At 46.0% G+C, this 15142-nt stretch overlaps 1 protein-coding gene and 1 long non-coding RNA gene across 3 annotated transcripts in view; one reads left to right on the forward strand and one right to left on the reverse strand.

Annotated features, from left to right (window-relative positions):
- Positions 1 to 2922: 2922 nt before the first annotated feature.
- On the reverse strand, positions 2923 to 4855 carry LOC122124695. Its single transcript, XR_006150610.1, has 3 exons — positions 4789 to 4855; positions 4545 to 4634; positions 2923 to 3974 (listed from the first exon to the last, which is right to left on the reverse strand). It is a non-coding gene; the product is annotated as an uncharacterized LOC122124695 (long non-coding RNA).
- A 955-nt stretch (positions 4856 to 5810) lies between these two features.
- Pip5k1b (phosphatidylinositol-4-phosphate 5-kinase type 1 beta) overlaps positions 5811 to 15142 on the forward strand; it is a 257064-nt gene continuing 247732 nt past the window's right edge. For both annotated transcript variants that reach the window (XM_042699340.1, XM_042699341.1), the window contains exon 1: positions 5811 to 5951. The gene's annotated coding sequence lies outside the window, so the exon portion shown is untranslated. The remainder of the gene's footprint in view (positions 5952 to 15142) is intronic.

Here is a 15142-nt window from a genome sequence, read left to right on the forward strand (position 1 = left end):
GGATGGGGAGGGGGAGAGAGGAAGCAAGGAAGGAAGGAAGAAAGGAAGGGAAGGGAGGGAAGAAAGAAGGAGGGAGGTGGGGAGGGACAGACAATAGTAAAGGGAGCAAAGAGAAGGAAGAAAAGTGGGCCTGAGATTTCAAGATTTTACTAACTTTAAGAGCAAATTTGAGATTAAATAACACCAGGTCCCTAGGGTAAGCTAGCCCTCTGAAATTGAAGAATTAAGCTATATAAGGGGTAAACATTTAAGCTCCGTGTGTGTGTGTGTGTGTGTGTGTGTGTGTGTGTGTGTGTGTGTGTGTGTGTTTTGCTTGCTAGTCCTGGGGCTGGAAGTTAGGGCCTGGGCATGTTCCCTGAGGGTTTTTTTTTTTTTTTTTTGGCTCAAGATTAATGTTCTACCACTTGAGCCACAGCTCCACTTCTGACTTTTTGGGTGGTTAATTGGAGGTAAGAGTCTCACAGACTTTCCTCCTTGGGCTGGCTTCAGGCCTCAATCCTCAGATCGCACCTTCCTGAGTAGCAAGAATTATAGGCATGACCCACCAGCACCTGGCTACATTTAAGCTTTTTAATCTGCTTAAAATGAACATTTCTAGAAGGCGATGTGCCAGAGAAGAATGCAGGCTCTCCTTTCTACTGTTTGATGTAAATGGATACAATGTGAGCCTTTGATCTGGATTCTTAGTTTAGTTGGAGGATACATGACAGATGAACAGGTGGAATGAAAGACTCAAAGCTTACTATCATTCCTCAAATTCCCTCTGGTTTCCTTTTTCTGAATATTTATTACATTCCTTAGTCCCTTGAACCATCTCTAGGGAAAATGCAAAAAGTGCATCAGTAACTTAGAGAAATTCAACCTCCCTCATTTCAGAGAAATGAGGTCTAGAGATTTGTAACCAAACCAATGTCCCACAGTGAAGAAGAATATATCTGTTTTGAAGTAACCAAGTCCTCACATTTGACAATCTGCCATAACATGAAATGAGACCAGAGAAAGAGGTGGGCAGACTCAGGATTGCACGATGCTAATTATTGGATGAAAGTCATTTCAGCTAGGGTGATGTACCTGGTTTATCTCAAGTTAATCTCAAAGATATCAGGCATATTTCTGGGATCAATAGCACCAGGTCTAGTTGAAAGCTTCCCATATCAGGTAAATTTTTTTCCAGTCCTGAGGCCTGAACTCAGGGCATAGGTGCTGAGTTTCTTTTGCTCAAGGGTAGCACTCTACCACTTGAGCCATAGCTCCACTTCCAGAATTTTATGTACTTTATTAGAATTTCACAGACTTTCCTATAGAGGATGTTGGGGCTGTCAGGACTGGCTTTGAACTACAATCCTCAGATCTCAGCCTCCTGAGTAGCTAAAGTAATGGTTTTGATTGCAATACTGATGGAAGCTATATGGGAGGAAAATGATCAGGATTACTCAGGGACAACCATGGCAGTTTCACGAAAAAATAGCGGCAAAATGGCAAGACGGCAGATAGGTAAAGATATATTCCTACAGTACTGGTTAACTAATATAGTTCAACAAAGCACCTCAAAACCTAATGAATGACAGGCTCCAAAAAGGCCTGTTTCCCTTCAAGCCTTCTATTCTTGTTGCATACATACTGCCACTCAAAAGAAAAGACAGGGCTGGGAAGGTGGCTCAGTGGTAGAGTGCTTGCCTTGTATGCATGAGGCCCTGGGTTCCATTCCTCAGCACCACATAAGCAGAAAAAGCCGGAAGTGGCGCTGTGACTCAAGTGGTAGAGTGCTAGCCTTGAGCTGAAGAGCTGAGGGACAGTGCCCAGGCCCAGAGTTCAGGCCCCACTACTGACAAAAAAAAGAAAAAAGAAAAGAAAAGGTCTATTTCCTCTATTCTTTCCATCCTTCCCCCCAATCTTGCCCAATCCCATCCATACCTTGAACATAGTTCCATTTTCACATATGCTCATTAAATATAATAACTGTTTGCCTACCTCCCCACCTTCTTTTCCCCCTACTCTTGAATTGAGTGGGCCTTGTCACTTGCCATGGCCCATAGAAGAAATAACTTTCTCCAGCTCTGAAGCTCAGCCCTTAAAAGAAAGGGCTGTTAGCTGTCCCTTTCTCTTACAAGCCAGCGATCTCAAATGTCTAATACCTTGCTATTAAGAAGCACAGTCTAGGCACATGGAAAGGCTATTATGTGAGAGGATTGAGATGGCTGATGAGTGAATGATGCCTTCTAGCATCTTCCAGCTCTGCTCAGCTGCCAGCTGTATACAACTCACTTGTTGCTTATCTATATCTAAGCTTAGTTACCTCATAGAGTCAGAAGAAATAGTAAATGGCCAGTGTAACTGAAGCAGTGGCTTATAACAGCAAGCATTTTTCTTTTTTTCTTTTCTTTTTGTTTGTCTGTCATGGGGCTTGAACTCAGGGCCTGGGCACTATCCCTGAGCTGTTTTACTTGGGCTAACGTGCTACCACTTTGAGCCACAGCCCCATTTCTGGTTTTCTGGTGGTTAGTTGAAGATAAGAGTCTCACAGACTTTCCTGCCCCTGCTGCATTTGAACCTCCATCCTCAGATCTCAGCCTCCTGCGTAGCTAGGATTACGGGCATGAGCCCCCAGTGCTTGGCTAACAGCGAGCATTTACTATTACTGACTATGGGTCAGGTGCATTGTCTATGGATCTGGACCAAGCCCAGATTATTTCACTGGAACTTCTACATGCAACTGAGAGCCAAGGATGGCCTTGGTGATATGATGACTCACCTTTGTTCCACTGGGCCCCTCACCCTGCAGCAAGCTTGATGTCCTGATGATATGCAATTCTAAATGCATAATGGGTTTTTTTCCCTTCAAGACTTTAATTATGTCAAGTCTGTTATTATTCCATTGGCCAGAGTAAATTACATGATTGAGCCTACAGTGAGCGAGGACTACAAAGCTAGAGGGAAAAGTGGTAGGTAAAAGGGGGTTAATAATTATGGACCATCAAATGATCAAATCTGCTACAAGCAACCCATGCAGGCTTGAAGAATAGAACAGAATTAAATACCAACATTAAGATACTGGACTAAGACACACAACGGCAAAAATTACAGTTGAAGTGAAAATAACTTGGTGAATGTTTTCTGATTTTTAAATGAGCTTCTTGATTTTTCTGGCCAACTCACTATTACAAAGGCCATTGATGTTGTTGTTTTATTTCCAGTAGAGGATGACTTCTCCAAATTCCTATTTACAAAGTCAGAGGAAGAATTGGGAAGAAATCGGGATGTCAAACTACGAGATTCCCCATTCTACAAAGTACACTGATGAGGCAATCTCAAAGCTTTGTAGAGTTTCTTCGAATCCTGTTTCATAGTTAGCGCTCTCAATAGCCAGTGTGTAGTGTGCTTTGTGACTTCCCTCTGAAAAGCTGTCGCGTGCATCTGTGTCAAGGCCAACTTCTGAAGAGAAAGAAGGGCTGTGTGGAGGTTCACACATATGTGGCATGCATGGGTAATGTGCGTAAACACTGCTGGCCCACTGTGATTTCCCTTAGGTTGGACTTTACCTGTTTTTCTGGAACTGACTTTGCACTTTAACTTATATTGTCTCTCTGGGAAGCAGATTCATTTTCAGTTCCTTGAATTTCAGAGTAGAAGTCTGAGGAGCAAGGAAGGGGAGACTGGGACTGCCCCCCCCCCCCAACCCCATCCCAGGGAGGCTGTTAGAGCGGTGAAATGCTGCCCCCTATACAGTGATTCAAGCCAGTCAGCAGGATGGCTCTCTCATCGGTTCCTGCCCTCTACCACCCCCTCTATCGGCCCCATCTTGAACTTTGATAACCCAGTGTTTCTGTCGTTTTTCTTGTTGTTCAGGAATTGACAGTCAAGGGAACTGTGTTCTGGTCTTCGGTCCATGAGATGTTTTTAAGCCTTAGTTTCCTCCTCTGTAAAGCCAGCAAGCTGGAGTTGATGTATGCTCCTACTCTGAGTCCTTGAAAAGTCTAGGATTCAAAGATAAAAACACATTGCAGAGGGTTCCAGGCAAATGATCCCCTCAATCCCAGCTTCACCGGGAAGAATAGGCTGGAAAACTAGCCAAAGAATAATAATAGCTCCTTGTTTTACTTGTTACTTCTACTTCAATAAATGGGTATTTTTTTATTATTAGGAAATTACGGTGATCCATTCTAGGTGGATTATTAAGCCAATAGAAACTCACTGCAGGCGGGGCGGGGCGGAGAGGGTGGGGGAGGACCTGGGAGTTACCAAGAGATTTCAAATCTGGAAAGAGGGAACTAAAGGAAGTGCAGTCAGGGTTGTGTGACTGGGATCCAAGAAACGTTATCTCCCCGGGCCTCCGCGTTGATATTTTGTTGTGTTAAAGAAGGCAAAAGTGGAAGGAAATAATGGGGCTGGAAAATACGTCTGGTTTCGATGGGGCTGGGAGGCGTCTGCTACCTCTCAGTTCCTAGTAAGTGAACTTAGCTTGAAGATCCGGGGCTGAATTCCCCCCAGATCCCCCCCCCCTCTCCCCGCACACACACACCAGGACCCCTTAGATTTGCACCTACCCTCTTTGGAGCTGGGATTACAGGAGTCCCCAGCCGACTCAGCGCTGTCCATAGGATAGGCATTTCCCCCCATTAGAACACTTTTTCCTTCTAATGTTTTAAAGAAAACGTTATTAGAAATGTCATTAGAAAGGGGTTACAGTTAACACACGTCAGGAAAAGCGCAGATTTCTTTTTGAACAGTGTTCCCCACCCCCGTTTGGAACACTTGTGGCGCCGGGACCCCTCCTCAGCCTCTCCCTACCTGGCAGATGGGGCTTTGGTGTCTGGGAAAGGGGAGCTGCTCCCTCGCCCAACAATCCTTGTCCATCCCTTCCTAGTCCGGGGGGGGGGGACCCACGCAGGGGTTGTAAGTGCGGACTTCTGCGGCCTAGAAGCGTCGGGCGGGCAGACCATCGGGAGCAGCCGGGAGCAGTGGCCTCAGGAGGAGGGACGGACGCCGGGTCCCAAACACACACCCCCGTTTAGCAGCTGGGCTTCTGGGGTGAGGGGCGGAGGGGGGGGGGGGTCTCTCCAGCCTGGGCGCCCGGGAGCGCGATGGGCGCCTGGTCCCCCGCGCACCGCCTCGGACCCCGCCGGCCCCGACTGCGGCGGACACTCGCGCCGCCGCCGCCGCTGCTGCAAACCGGTCTGGCTTCCCTGCAGGGCGAGCGGGGACGGAGCGCGGGGGTGGAGGGAAGCGGGGGCCGGGCGGGGGGGCTGGGCGGCCGGCGGGCGGGGCCTGCAGCCTCCCGAGCCGCGGCGGCCGCCGCGCACCGCCTCGCTCGCTCGCCCCGGCTCGCGCGCTCTCTCGCCCGGCGCCTCTCTCCGACTCCGGGCGCGCACGGTGCCGGGGAGAGGGGAGAAGACCCGCGCCCGCCCTCGGGGAAGGCGTGGGGGCCCCGCCCCGCGCCGCCGCTCCTCGGCCTCGGTGTACTCGAACTCGGCTCGTCAAGGCTGCATCTGGAGGTGGAAGCGTCTGGGAGCTACTGGGCTTTCGGTGGCCTGGCCGGGGGTGGGGTGGGGGAGGCAGGGGGGGGGGGGAAGCGGAGACACAGACAGACACGCAGACACACAGACAGACACGCAGACACACAGACAGCGGCCGCGGCGCGCGCGCAGTGCACCCTCGCCGCCGCGCGCCCCCGCCGGAGGCGCGTCCGGGGTGAGTTTGGCTCGGCTCTCCCCTCCCCTCTCCCACCCCCCCTTCCCCCGGCCCCGCTTTTCCTCCCCTCCCCTCCCCCTGCACCTGCCCGCCGTCCCCCCCCCCCCACACACACACCCGGCGCTGCCCCCGGCCCCGCCCCTCGCGGCCGCCCGCTCGCCCGCTCGCTCTGCGTCCCGGAGAAGCCACAACATCCCGGCAACTCGCAGGCTGTGGCGCAACTGGTCTCGACCGCCGAGGCTCCAGGAGGCTGCCCGGGCGGGGTAAGTTTCCCGCGCGCCCCCGGCCCCTCCTCCCCGCCAGCCCTAGACCCCGGGGACGCCGCGCCCGGCGGGGGCTCGGGTCGCCCCGAGAGACCTGACGCGCGCGCTCGGGCTCTCTCTCTCTCTCTCTCTCTCTCTCTCTCTCTCACTTTGCCACCGCCGCAGCGGGATCGCCGTCCCCCGGGGCCCCAGCCGCGCGCGCACCCCGCGCCCGCTCACCCCGCCACGGGCCCTGCGCGCCCCGCGCGCTCCCTCGGGCCGCAGGGACGCCCCGCGATCACTCAGGGTCGGAGGAAGCAGAAGCCCCCCCACCCCCCAGCTCCAACACTCCGATCCCGCCTTTCAGGGGGGAAACGCACAGAGTTTGCAGCGGAGAGATCCCCCCGACCCCTTCCCCCAGTCGCTCCTGGGCACGACGGGGGCGCCTCTGGGGATCTCCACGGGGGTGCGGGGAGGTGCGGCTTGCACACCGGGGTTCTGGTGCCTCTCCGGCGCCGGGTAGAACAGGTGCGGCGCGGTTCCAGCCTCGCTGCAGCGGTGGACTGGTGCGGGTCCCCGCTCTCCCCCCCTCCCCATCGGCGGGACGCTTGAACGTCCGGGGGCGGAGTGGGGGTGGGAGAGGGGGGGCAGCGGGAAGGGAGGACGCCTGGGTTTGATTTGCCATGCTGGTGCCCGCAGATGCCAGAGGGGAAGGCAACACATGTCTGTGGACCCTCCTCTGCGCTTGATGTCGGTCTGAGCCTCTCCACGCCGCGCCCCCCCCCCCCCGCCCTCCACCTCCACCCGCTGGTGTCCGGTGCGGTGGGCTAGAAACCTGATCCTGAGAAGTTGTTTGGGTGGGCTGATGCGTTTTTATTTTTCATCAAACCTATGGAAAACGGGGCTGCGAACAAGGGACATTTTTTTTTAGGGAGCATGTGGTGAACCCCAAATAAACTCCCCACTCACCACTGGGTCTTGATGGCTTTGTCAGCCCTCAGATCTAAAACAAGGGGCCGGGTGATTAGGCGTGTGTTCCCTTCCTGAGAGGAAGTGGTCCCCCCCATCAGGACTCCTGAGCCTCGGTTGGGAGAACGCGTCTGGTCCCTCTGAACCCGACTTCGCGCTGGCTCAGTGGAGAGGCTGGGAGTGTATTGCTGTGGTGGGGGGGTGAAGAAAAAGTCAAAGCTCTGGTTTCATTAGGACTCCAGTGGGATGGAGTAAATCGTGTTCGAGGAAGCTTTTGCTAGAGCCTTCCCAGCTGAAAGGAGCCCCTGCGAAAACAAACAAACGCCTTTCCCAGCCAAGTCTTCCCAGGCGGGAGGTTGAGTCCCAAGTGTCAGGCAATGATCTGGGAGCTAAGGGCAACGGTGGGTTTCTGCACTGTAGATTCTGTGCTCAGAAAGGTGATGAGTCTGGGCTTGGTGGTGATGATGTCTTACTTGAGATGGAAAATTGAAGACAGCAGAATGATAAAAAACCACATTCCATTTTTGCCCCCAAATTAAGAAGACTAGAGGATTTGGTAATAACACCTTCCATTTGCTCCCGTGCCTTGCAGTTTTTCAATGCTTCGCAGTATTCTTTTTGAATTCCAGCCATTTTTGAGAGAGGCAGGACTGAGATAGTGATCGCATATTGAAAGGAGGGATGGCGGGCTCACAGATTCATGCGTTTGCTTATTAAAGTTGCAAGTGGTGAGTATTAAGAGCTACAGCAGGTTTGTTGTCATAGACAGTGTTAGCTCTGTGTTTTCCTGAGCCCCCGACCCCCAGTCCCTCTGGCTGGAGTGTTCCCACATTCATTAGGGTCTGTAGAGTTCCATGATGAATTAGTGGTCAGATTTTACAGATGAGGAAACTGAGACTTAGACAAGTGATGGGTGATTTTCATGCTGGCACCTCTAATTTGCTGGATTTTCCAAGAGTGGAAACTGGCGGCTAGTTCATTGCTTGGTATTTGCTGCCCATGTCCCACTTCCAGCAATGAGGACACATGAATCTTGTTGTGCACCAGAGACGGTTCAGCATGCTGTCTGGTGACCTGGGTTCTAGTTCTGGCACACGTGTGACAGATCTCAACACCTCCAGGTCCAGAGTTGCTCTCATATCAAACAAACGGTTCATGTGAAATTATGTTTTAGATCCAGCTTGCGCATTCCATAAATCCAATTACCAATGTGTTGGTAATCTAATGGTGCATTTCCTTTAGGGAAAGGAAAGCTTTTTACTGGGTGTCAACTAAGGTATTTAGCTGATTATCCAGTCTACCTTTATTTACTTTATTTACCATTTCACCTCCTAACAGGGGAAGAAAATTGCAACTGTATTTTAGCTTAACACTTGTATTATTTAGTGTTTCCATTTTACTTGAAAATATTCTGCAAGACTGAAGTATTCTCAGACTCCTGTTCATTGACAAACAGCAAACTCACACCTTGGTTTTTTTAATTTAGTTTTGTAGTTTGCATATAGTAAACATCCTCCAAAGAGCTGTTGAATTAATGGAGATGAATGAAACCACTCATAATCAGGACATATACTGCAAAACGTAGACAGCATTTCACCATGCAAATTCCTAGCCCATGAGAATTTGCCTGTGAGAGGTGTGTCCTGTGAAGCTAGCAGGTACAGGAGCCTGTTGTTCCCTTTCAGGAGTCCACCAGATAAAGAAGAGTTTTTCTTTCTCTCTGAGACAATAGACTCATGTCAACTGTGTCCTGTACTCCTATTTGCCTGTCTTCTCTTACTCCTTAGGGATGTATATGTTCCCCCAAATGGATCATATCCTAGCTAGAACATGATCCTAGAAATTGACTGATCTACTTTATGGAATTGTATATCTTTGAAAGAGAAAACAGCTCATTTCTTTTTAAATAGATATGGAGTAAAAATTTCAGTAGATGTTAATTCTGGCTCTCTCTTTGCAGGCAGGGGACTCGATATATAAACCAACCTCGATTCTACTTTAAGAACCCTCTTTTCTTTCTACCTCTGCTTCCTAGGTACAGAAAAGTAGTATTTTTTATAATGTTTGGAAGAGTGATGACAGGGATATAATAGATCTTAAATATTGCTAACTGGTCCTGCCATTTATATTAGGGGTAGACATATGTTTCCTTCTGATAAAGAATTCAAATGTGAATATTAACTTATTTAGAGATGCATTTCTTTATAGGACAGAAAATGGAAATGTAGAGAGATGAACTACCTGCTTATAGCCACAAGGATGATATGATAAGCCAGAACTAATGTGACTAATTAAAGAGATTAATATTTGAGATTGTACCAGGATGTATGACACAGATGAGATTTTCACTTTAAAAAATCATAGTGGTTGCAGAAAACGTCGTTTCCTAGTAATTCGTAGAGTATAAGTGCCTTCTTTTAAAGACACTTTAGAATTTATGTGTTTAAATTCTCCTTTTCAAGTAAATACCATTATGGAGAAAATTTTTGGCCATTCTTATCTATTCAATTTGATTCTATTGGCTTATATACATCACCGGATTCATAATTAATACTTTTCTCCAACTAGGACTTGAAGAGAGGGACTTGATGGATAGAAACACAAATGCATACTGGTTTCTAAGCTTCTCTTCTTGGGAAATAAAGCCAGAAGCTAAAGGTGGTCTTGTCATCCACCCAGTAAAGTCATACATATGTATACATTTAAATTTTCATTTGGCTTGTAGTTCTGTGAAGTAGTGATTCAGAACCACATTTAATATCCTGGAAAAATGCTGGTGTGTGTGTGTGTGTGTGTGTGTGTGTGTGTTTAAATACGGCTACAGATTTAATTAGAGTTGCTCTGTAAAACATCAAGTTCTAAATGTATTTGTCCCCAAAACATTTTCTCTTTGTACATTGAATGGAGTTGGAAAGAGTCCTTTATTTCTTTAGAAGCTGCCCAGTTAGCACTATACATTATGTAGCTCAGATGTTTGTTTGTGATCTTATCTATGGAGCAGGACATAGTTCTTCCAAATGTCAGGGGAATTGGAGTTGAAAAAATACGTAGCATTTTGTTTTATTTAGTTTTGTTTTCTGTTTAACAAATCAACTTTAAGCTTACTTTATTGATGAAATTGGGGAACACTAATAAGCTGTTGGCTGACATTGATGAAGACCCAAGTCCTTTCAAAAGTTAAAAAAAAAATAGGCCAGGGCAAATAGCCTTGATTTTTTTTGGGTACAATTTATTCTCTATTTTATCTTCTTGGGCATAACTTCATGAAAATTGTGTTTTTAAAAAAAGAGGTGGTGATCTCTCAGAAAAAGCACACAAATGCTGTCTAAATTAGGTTATCAATTAAGACTTCATTAGGCTAGCAGTAACTTGATATTAGCACTAGGACAAAACTCATCCTGGAATGCCTCGTGAACTGAGCATTGTCTCGGAAGCAAGTATTGTTTATGGGACCGATAAACAATGCATATGCAGTATGTTTGGGGCAGCTTACATAATGGGTGAACAGTGTGTTCTCAAAGCTCATTTTCTTTAATATTTTTAGAAAATCAATGGCGATTACAATGAAATATAAAACACTGAGTGTTTAGTATTATTGCTTCCACTCTCAAAATGGATGTGTCTATTTTTCTGTAGGGGGTCAGGGAGAAATTCAGACTGCAGGTGCTGGGAGCTCATATAGTATAATTACCTTGACTTGGAACCAAAGTTGAGAGACAAGACTGTAGAAAGTTCATCTGTTTTGTAAGGGGAAAGCCTCTTGAATTTAGTAATGCTGAGCAAGGTGTTTGAGGAGGCGGATAAAATTATAACTAGACATAAAAATTGTTCCTTGGCTTGGCACTGGTGGCTCCTAGCTACCTAAGAGGCTGAGATCTGAAGATCGCAGTTCAAAGCCAGTCCAAGCATGAAAGTCCATAACACTCATATCTCCAATTAACCACCAGAAAACCGGAAGTGGTGCTGTGGCTCAAAGTGGTAGAGCACTAGACTTGAGTGAAAAAGTTCAGGGGCAGCACTGAAGCCCTGAGTTCCAAGTCCCATGACCGACAGGGGGAAAAAAATGTTCATTAGCTTCTTAGTCTGGTAGAAGAAAAGCAGTGGGTCAAACATGTCACACCATGATTTCTAAACATTAACTCATACCTTTCTTTCTTTTGAAAATTAGAACCATTATTATCATGGCCACCTACTTGGTCCTAATATTTGGTAATAAAGGAGGGAAACAAAACTAGTATCAACAACTGAACAGGAACACCATGACATCTTTGAGGTAGAAACCTATCATGGGTGTTTAGCAAATGTTTGTGAAGTGAAAAGGTTAGGTGTCGTATTTTATTTATACTTTCATCCTTAGCACTTTGTACTCTACCCGGTACATGGTGAGGACATTTGAAATGTGTACAGTGCAGTTTATGCATTCAAGTGGATGCTACTCTTCAAAATTGTGGGATGTTTCCTATGTATCCTAATGATTCTATAGAACTCTCTGAACCAGTTTAGAAATGTCATATAGCATGTTAGAACTCTAGTTTCACTTTACAGTGGTTCTTTTTTAATTACTATAAGCAAATTTACTTAATAGACTCTAATCTTAGTGATTGATCTATTGATCAATTGGTTGATTGATATAGAATCTTGATATATAACCCTAGGTGGGCCGGCACTCTGTGTAGCCTAGGCTGAGCGCAAACTCTCAATCCTCCTACCTTAGGCTCTGATGTATAGAGATTGTAGGTGTGCATCAACGGACCCAGTTCTAACTTTTCTAAAACGAACATGCTTAGAATATTTAATTACATCTCTTTCTTTTGTTTAGCAGAAAGAATAATCTAAATACAACATTTGTCCTATTTTTTTAATGGTACTGGGGTTGAGCTCAGGGCTGCAGGTTTTTTCTTGGCTTGCTGGGCTTTTTCGCTCATGGCTGGTAGTCTACTACTTAAGCCACACCTCCACTTGTAACTTTTTGCTGGTGACTTGGAGATCAGAGTCTTGTGAATTTGTTTGCACTGGCTGGTTCCAAATCTTGATTGTCATATTTCAGACTCCTAGTAGCTAGGATTATAGGCATGAGCCACCAGCACCTGGTAAAAGGTCATGGTCACGTCTTTCTAATGCTGATTTTCTACAGGCTGGTCCATCGTTGGTGCTTAGTAAGTGTTTAAATAAATGAGTAAATCCTATCAAGATGAAATGGGCTACTATTAAGATGACTTGTTCCATACAGCTGTGAGGACCATTAAATGTTAGCAATGGAAACTGCCTTAGAATGAAAGAGTAAACACTTGTTTAGGCAAACAGATTCTGATATGATTATGAATGAAGTACTCTCTGTTTAAAGAACAGTTTCTTCCATTCACTAAAAAAGGAAAAAGCAGGAGGACTGGAGAGTACCTATCTTATTATAAACAACTATAATTTTGAGTTAAGACATTTTGTTCCTGGTACTGGTGGCTTGCACCTATAATCCTAGTGACTCAGTAGGCTGAGTTCTGAGGATCACTGAAGTTGGCCCCAGCAGAAAGGTCCATGAGTTGTTATCTCCAATTAATTAGTAAAAACCCAGAAATGGACGTGTGGCTCAAGTGGTAGTACGATGAGCTTGAGTGTTCAGCTAAGGGAGATCTTGAGTTCAAGCCCTAGTACTGGCACAAATAAAAGACATTTTTGTGATGAAATATAAGGCAAATCCTGTGATACTTCATGTAAAGGATCTCAATCTCAGCTGGCTTTTCTTAAGCTTTAGATAGGTCAATACTGTGGTATTATCAAAGAAGCCTGGGCACTTGTTCACATCTCAGAGCAGCAGAATCAGAGACAGTGAGATGAAGACCAGCACTTTGAGTAGTGACAGGCCTCCAGGTGTTCCGATGACACTCAGTATTAGCCATCAGTGAACCGGTGGCTTGAAATGTCAGTCTCTGGGAATGTTAGAAAATCATCTGTCTGTTCCATCACAACCTCTAAGGGAAAAATGAAAAACAAAAAAACCAAACAAACAAAACCCTCCCTCTGTCAGTCTTCGTTTTTCTTAGAACCTTGTGAGTCACAAGAGGACAAATTCCTGCAAATAGACCAGGTGTCTAGTACTTCAGATAGTGGATAAAAACAAAAAACAACTTTTTGGTGGTCACTGACCTGGCCGAGTGATTAACACTCCTGGAGCCGGGACATGGTTCATGGTATGTGGGTGTTGAGGGATAAGACACTAGCCCAATGCATGACTTGAATCAATAGATACCAGTGGAGGAGAGACTCAGAACTAGTGGTCGTGTCTAGGGAAGAAGACAATGCTTTGATGACAGTTCTCAGAATATTGCAAGTCAGTTCAGTTCTCCAGATGTTGCTGAATGTTTGGCTCAGCAATGCCAGGTGCTGTGGGATAATCTTTAAAAAAATTAGCATAAGGTGGTCCTGGCAGTCTAAGAGTCTGACTTTACTGAGAACCTGCTCTCTTTCCATGCTCTTCCCCACATGGCTGCATAATGGGCCACAACATCCTTGCTGCTAGAGAAGGAAATGGAAACTGAGTCAATTAACCTCTTGCTCATGAACAGACAGCCACTCTTGCTTTTCTGACTTTAAAGTCTTCACTATTTTCCTATGTTTCATGTGATAGCCCCTCAAAATGGAGCTTTGGAATATGCGTTTTCAAAAGGAGAATCACAAATGAATCTAAAAATTCTATCTCCAACCTAAATCTCTCCTTGAATTCAGAATGCATTGGCATTGCACTTACATATACCCCCAAAGACACTTCAGATTCCCACATGTCTCACTGGAGAATCCTGACCTCCTTTCTCCATGCTTGATGCTGTTTAGGATTCTAGCTTTGTAGTGGACTAGCCACCAACTAGTAGAGCTTGGATGTCTTCCTCAGCTTCCTCCTTTTTGCCCGCCATATTTAATCCATCGCCAATTTCTACTGGTGTTGCTCCCTGAGTATTTCACCCATATAGTGGTTTCTTCTATCTGTAGATTCCTAGCCCAGCTTTAGTAACCAGAGTCCCATTGGTCGATGTGGCCCTTCTGTTGCCCATGCCATAACTCTTTTTTTTTTTTTTTGTCAGTTGTGGGGCTTGAACTCAGGGCCTGGGTGCTGTCTCTGAGCCTCTTTGTGATCAGGGCTAGTGCTCTACCACTTGAGTCATAGCACCACTTCCAGTTTTTGAGTGGTTAATTGGAGATAAGATTCTCATGGGGACTTTTCTGCCTGGGCTGGCTTTGAACTGCAGTCTTCAGACATCAGCCTCTTCTTGTCTCCTTTACTAGTCCTCTCCCCCCCACCCCCCAAAAAAAAGTTAGAAGTGGAGCTATGGCTCAAGTGGTAGAGTGCTAGCCTTGAGCCAAGAAGCTCAGGGACAGTGCCCAGGCTCTGTCCCTGAGTTCAAGCCCAGGATCAGCAAAAATATAAACAACAGCAACAAAGTACAGCTAGTTTCTTCTGACTTACACATTTACAAGCATTTATGTGGTCTCAAAAATAACATTCATATATATATACATATATATATTAGACTTTGTATTTATTCTAAATATATACATTCTAAATATAAAGGTTAATAAGATTTACATCCTTGAGAGAAATCAGTTGTAGAAAGATTTAGCTGGAGCTTAAAGCTCCATTCTCTTCAATGATCTAGGTATCTTTAAGACTGAAACAAGATTGAGATAAGATTATAGCATCCTAAAGAACTGGAGAAAATAAATTGGCCTGATCTAAGCTTTCCTTTTTTTCTCTTTTCACATGACTTTGTCAGTCTGTCATACTTGAACAGTAAATAAAAAAATAACAGCCTGACTTAGCCTAGGCTGCGGTAGCAAAGTACTATAGACTGGGAAGTTTATTAACTATAGAAATTTATCCCTCAGTCTGCGGGCCAGAATGCTCACAAGAGGGTGCCAGCATAGTTAGGTTCTGGTGAGGGTCCTCTTCTGAGTGACAGACTGCCAGCTTCTTCTTATATCCTCCTACGATAGAAGGAGGGAAAGAGAATCTTCCACTTCTGTTTCCTTGGGGCCCCATTCCCACTCAGGGAAGCCCGAGGCTCAGCACTTAATCACCTATCAAAGGCCGAATTATCTAACACCATCACAGTGAGGGTTAGGATTGCAACGGGTGTTTAAGGGGACACAAATATTCAAAGAAATGCGCTCTGTGTTGAAACTTAGAACATACATAGATGTAGGGATACATGTGTGTCTATAGATATGCACATATATGTATATCATCAATGTTT

The sequence above is a fragment of the Dipodomys spectabilis genome, unplaced genomic scaffold, assembly GCF_019054845.1.
Source record: "Dipodomys spectabilis isolate Male_0828 unplaced genomic scaffold, ASM1905484v1 ptg000241l, whole genome shotgun sequence".
Taxonomy (NCBI): Eukaryota; Metazoa; Chordata; class Mammalia; order Rodentia; family Heteromyidae; genus Dipodomys; species Dipodomys spectabilis.